Below are 6,381 nucleotides of genomic sequence, written 5' to 3' on the forward strand. Positions count from 1 at the left end.
ATATATAGTGCACTACTGTTGTCCAGAGCCCTTACGAGCTGGTCCTATGGACAGTGGTGTAGGGGAGTGTAAATGCATTTAAACGCCGTTTACGCACTTTTTATTTTTTGCCAAGCGCTTACCCACCTTTTGCGGGGAAAAAACATTGAAAATATAGGGAGTGTTACTTCTCTAATCCCGACCAGCGATCAGCGTTTACCCACATATATTTCAACCACTACATCACTGCCTAAGGGCCCTAGTCAAAAGTAGTGCACTATGAAAGTAATATGGGGCCTTTTGGGGCGCAAGCAAGCTGTGTAGACATGGGTTCAGCTCTGTAATCAACACAACGGTAAGTAGACAATACTATGCTAGTATTGTTGCATGGTTATAGCCTACATATCAGTTGTCTTGAGAAGGGAAAATGCATACCTACAAGAAACACTTAGAGAGAAAAAAACAAGGTAGCCACAAATGACATAATTGGTTAGAGTTCCCTAGCACCAAGTGGAAGAAATCAGACTGAAACAGGAAGCGACTACCTAAACTTGTCCAAATGCTGATTTGAATTTTTCGTTGCGAAACACTTTTCTACTGTGTGCACTAATGAATACCAAGTTGAATGGATCAATGAGAAAAAGGACCACTGAGAATGGGAAGTCATGTACTGCATGTAATGAAGAACACACCTTTGGGGGGCAGTGTTCATCCTCTATGAGAAACGAGAGGCTGTTTCCATGATGTGCTAAAGGAAGCTTGGCTGCATAGCTCTGTTAACAGGTCAAAAGGAAACAGACACATTTTCGTATGTCTTCCCTTTACATCAGTCAGAACTGTTCTTAAAGGCTCTGAAAAAGGTGGCAATCAATTGGGAACGTAACCATGTGGTGAGGCAGCGTCTGGATAGGGTTAGGAAACAGATCGACAGACAGGCATACACAGACAGACTGCACAAACATCCGTTCACACCTCCATGGAGGTAATCAGATATCCTCAGCTGTACGACATGACTCCGGACAAGCCCTGACTGGCTCCACTTATCCCTCCTCATCGACCAGTGTTCACCAACCTACCTACCGCCTCCACAGACACAGGGGATGTCCACTCTGCTCCAGTGAACAGTTAGCTTTACAGGCCTTGCCAGTTATTTGTGCGAAAGCCCATTTAACCGGGAAGACAGAGGGCTTGAAGCTCAATAGTGGATTGATGAGATAGACTTTACCCCAAGTCATGTTTCTATGAAAAGCTGCTATGTTCATTAGTGCACAGCGTAGCAAAACATAGCTAAACGCTTTGCAACGGATAATGAAAACAAGCAAATTGCCCAAAAATAGCTAGTTTGGAAGAAATGAAGACTACCTTACTTATTGGACAAGTTTGGGTAGTCCCTCCCTGTGTCCGTTTGTTGTCTTCAGTTTCGTGCCTAGTAAATACGACCCAGGTCCTCGTACAAGGCTTGTGTCAGACTAGCATCCTGTTCAGGGGGTGTACTTGTACATCAAGTCGCCTCAGGCACGCTACAGAAACAGGAGATAGGCTCCTGCTCTATGGGCCATTCTGGCTTGGGCAAGGCTTACCCTCGTTCAAGTCATGAACAAATATATTGACAAATCTATTTACTAGTAGATTTTTTTGCTGCTGTCGCATCAATTTCAGTGGCTCATCATTCTCTGACCATCCAGTGTTTGGATCCCATTATACATAGCCTACATACAAGTCAAAGTCAGATGAATCCAAGTTGGTCTGATGAACCAATTATACAGTAATTGTTCTGGTCTAGACAAGCGATCCATGATGTGAAAAGGTTGCATTGTGCCTGTCTTCTACAGACTGGGAATGATTATTGTTTTTTTGAATGGCAGTAGGGCCATTTTGATCTCTGTCTTTCTCTTTTTCTTACTTTATTTTGCTGTCTCCAATCCCCTATCCCTCTCTCTATTGAATATAGCCATCAATGTGGGGGGTAATATAGACAGGGAACCAATCGTACTCTTATGCATTTTAAGCTCAGCGTATAATACCTTTTGGAGGGGGCTATTGGGGTTAAATTATGATGTGTGATGGGTGTGGATTTGTAATTAGTGCATATTTGCATAACTTAATTGACTGTGTTTGGTTGATGGAACATCCTTAGTTCTGGTACTGCCGTTGACACGTGTTAATGTGGTGTGATGTGATGACGAGTACCACACACACACAAACACACACACACACACACACACAAACACACAAACACACACACACACAAACATACGCATACACGCACACACACATGCGCTCACACACACACACACACACACACACACACACACACACACACACACACACACACACACACACACACACACACACACACAAACACACACACACACACACACACACACACACACACAAAACTGCCTTAACCTACAGGTCCTTAAATGAGCTTACACATTTATGTTTACACTCTACTGAAGACCTTGACAGACGTTCGTTTGAATGGAGCTTGATCAGTCCATCCAAACTAAACTATCCATTATGCTAATAAGAGGGCCTTTTACATAGGTTACACATAATTAGTTAGTTGTCGTTAAAGTCAGTCTGATCAGGAGTGTCTTTAATCAGCTTTATTCAGGAGAGTCTCCTATCTGTAACGTTCGTCTTGTGGTGAATGAACGGACCAAGGCGCAGCGGGTGATGAATACATACTGATTTATTTATAACAAGACGAAAACACTAATGAACACTAGAACAAACTACAAAACAATAAACGAAGTCAACAGACCTGAACAAATGAACTTACATATAGACGAAGAACGCACGAACAGGAACAGACTACCTAAAACGAACGAACAAACGAAACAGTCCCGTGTGGTATACACAGACACAGGAACATCCACCCACAAACAAACAGTGAGAACAGCCTACCTTAATATGGTTCTCAATCAGAGGAAACGTCAAACACCTGCCTCTAATTGAGAACCATATCAGGCAACACATTAACCCAACATAGAAAACACATAACATAGACTACCCACCCCAACTCACGCCCTGACCAACTAAACACATACAAAACAACAGAAAACAGGTCAGGAACGTGACAGAACCCCCCCCTCAAGGTGCGAACTCCGGGCGCACCCCTAAAACTCAAGGGGAGGGTCTGGGTGGGCATCTGTCCGCGGTGGCGGCTCCGGCGGTGGACGAGGACACCACTCCACCACTGTCTTTGTCCCCCTCCTTAGCGTCCCTTGAGTGGCGACCCTCGCCCCCGACCATGGTCCAGGAACCTTCACCAAGGCCCCTCCTAAATAGAGGAAACAACTCAGGACAGAGAGGTAGCTCAGGACAAAGAGGTAGCTCAGGACAGAGAGGTAGCTTAGGACAGAGGGACAACTCTGGACTACTGGCAGCTCCGGACTGAGTGGCAGCTCCGGACTGAGTGGCAGCTCCGGACTGTAGGGCAGCTCCGGACTGTAGGGCAACTCCGGACTGTAGGGCAGCTCCGGACTGTAGAGCAGCTCATGACTGAGTGGCAGCTCATGACTGTAGGGCAGCTCATGACTGTAGGGCAGCTCATGACTGGAGGGCAGCTCATGACTGGAGGGCAGCTCATGACTGGAGGGCAGCTCATGACTGGCGGGCAGCTCATGACTGGCGGGCAGCTCATGACTGGAGGGCAGCTCATGACTGGAGGGCAGCTCATGACTGGCGGGCAGCTCATGACTGGAGGGCAGCTCATGACTGGAAGGCAGCTCATGACTGGAGGGCAGCTCATGACTGGAGGGCAGCTCATGACTGGAGGGCAGCTCATGACTGGAGGGCAGCTCATGACTGGCTGGCGGCTCTGGCGGCTCCTGACTGGCTGGCGGCTCTGGCGGCTCCTGACTGGCTGGCGGCTCTGGCGGCTCCTGACTGGCTGGCGGCTCTGGCGGCTCCTGACTGGCTGGCGGCTCTGGCGGCTCCTGACTGGCTGGCGGCTCTGGCGGCTCCGGACTGGCTGGCGGCTCTGGCGGCTCCTGACTGACGGACGGCTCTAGCGGCTCCTGACTGACGGACGGCTCTAATGGCTCGGGACAGACGGATGGCTCAGACGGCGCTGGGTAGACGGATGGCTCAGACGGCGCTGGGCAGACGGATGGCTCAGACGGCGCTGGGCAGACGGATGGCTCAGACGGCGCTGGGCAGACGGATGGCTCAGACGGCGCTGGGCAGACGGATGGCTCAGACGGCGCTGGGCAGACGGATGGCTCAGACGGCGCTGGGCAGACGGATGGCTCAGACGGCGCTGGGCAGACAGATGGCTCAGACGGCGCTGGGCAGACGAGCAGTGCAGGCGGCGTTGAGCCTGTCACACTGTGACGAGCCTGTCACACTGTGTTGAGCCTGTCACACTGTGACGTGTGACTACTATCTAAATTAATTTTCTGTGATTCCTTGCATCCTATTTCTCGCCTTCTTCCCAATCGTATTGGAGTAAAAGGTCCAAGGTCCCACCCTTCTGGCCTTCTTCTCCAATGGGTTTGAGAAGGTGGCAAGTAAATAAGTTGAAATACTGATAAAGCCACTGTATGGCATCAACCTATTCACCAGAGGAAACCATATCTAAGCAAATCTATGTAGCTACTGTAACAGAACAGCTCAAGACCGAATGATATCACCAAACGTATCCCTCCGCCCCTTCACAAACCGGGCGCATATCAAGATGAAATAGAGAAACCACTTGAATATGTGAACGTATAGTATGATTCTCAAGGTATAGAGGTTTATCTCGACTGCAGACAAGCAGGATATTTCGAATGACGAGGAAAAAGGTGCCATTTAGACTCATTAAAGAGTGAGATACTTGGCAGCGGCAAGCGAGTTCCCTCTGTTCCCTCGCTCTTTCATTTCCACCTTGTTTGCTTTTGTTGTAAACATAGCACATAATTGCCCAAATCAATGTTTGATGTCGCTCTCGGCATGATTAGGCAGAAAATGTGGTTACGCTGCAGTCGCCATGGTTTCCAAGCACAATTATATTTTTTTTAAAGATCTCCCGCAAAGAGATTGCATGGTATAAATAACTTAAATTAAAGCAACTCTCATCTGAATGTAGTTTTACTAATTACCCACTTACTCTTTCCGGCGGCAGCTAGGACGAAGTGTAAAATACAAAAAAAGAGGAAAAGAAAGAAAGAAGGAGAAAAAAATGACAGGATGAGAGGAGTAAGAAACAGGTTTATGTGACAGCGAACTAATTTGATCCATTAGAGAATGTGTACATGTGTGTGTGGGTGTGTGCGCGTCTGGTACCTAGCTGCTTTTTACAGCTTCTCATTTACCCATTGAGGTGAATAGAAAATCAGGGTGAGAAACTCAGACTTCACTTGTTAAACTCTTCTATTCACCACCGTTGCATGGAGATATGAGTCTTATTGTGGTAGACATGTTTTGTGTGTTTCCTGACCATGTTACTGACAAGGAAAATATCCGGGCCCTATAGCCTCATGAAAACCTGGTCAGGTCAAATGGTAAAGAAAAGCTCCTGGCCTTATAATCACACATACACCTATTTTATGTCATAGTTTCCTCATAGGAAACAATGAGGAAACTTAATTACATCCTTGTAATTAAGAGACACACACATAGGCACAGACACAAGCATACACACACACACATGATAACCCATGCACTCTACACGCACGTACACATGGATTTTGTGTTGTAGATATGTGGTAGTAGAGTAGAGGCCTGAGGGCACACACTTAATGTGTTGTGAAATCTGTTGTGAAATGTAACGAAATGTTTTTAATTGTACATAACTGCCTTCATTTTTGCTGGACCCCAGGATGATTAGCTACTGCCTTGAATCCATAATAAATACAAATAGAAATAGGGAATAGACAGGAAAGTTTGTTAAACTCTGAGGTTTTACATGTAATAGTATTTACATATATCTTAGATCTACATGTTCCATTTTTCCCCCTTTTCCTGGTGATATAACACAATGGTTTGGTTTCTTCGTAGAACCTCGCTTGCAGTGATCCCACCACAAAACCATTTTCTGGAAACATTACTCATCTGCTTGTGTAACAGACACATTCCAACATCACATTGGCTACTTGTTACAAAAAGCTGATGTTGAGTGTTCTGTCAAAGCTTGTTATGGAGCCTCCCAACAATTGTAATCCTCTCTGTATAGCTGCACAAAATGACCAAGACAAATATTTGTCAGTAAGTTCAGCTGACTTTTCTTCTGTCTAAAAATATCAAGATTTAGAGTCGCAGTAAGAGTAAGAGCCAACTCATTTGGCCTTCTCACAGGTGATTTAGCCGTGACTGCATCTCAAATGACACTGTAACGATCGTCGTCTTCTTCGGACGAGGAATATGAAAGATCGGACCAAACTGCAGCGTGGTACGTGTCCATGTTAAATGTAT

Source organism: Salvelinus namaycush, chromosome 7 (genome assembly GCF_016432855.1).
Source record: "Salvelinus namaycush isolate Seneca chromosome 7, SaNama_1.0, whole genome shotgun sequence".
NCBI lineage: Eukaryota > Metazoa > Chordata > Actinopteri > Salmoniformes > Salmonidae > Salvelinus > Salvelinus namaycush.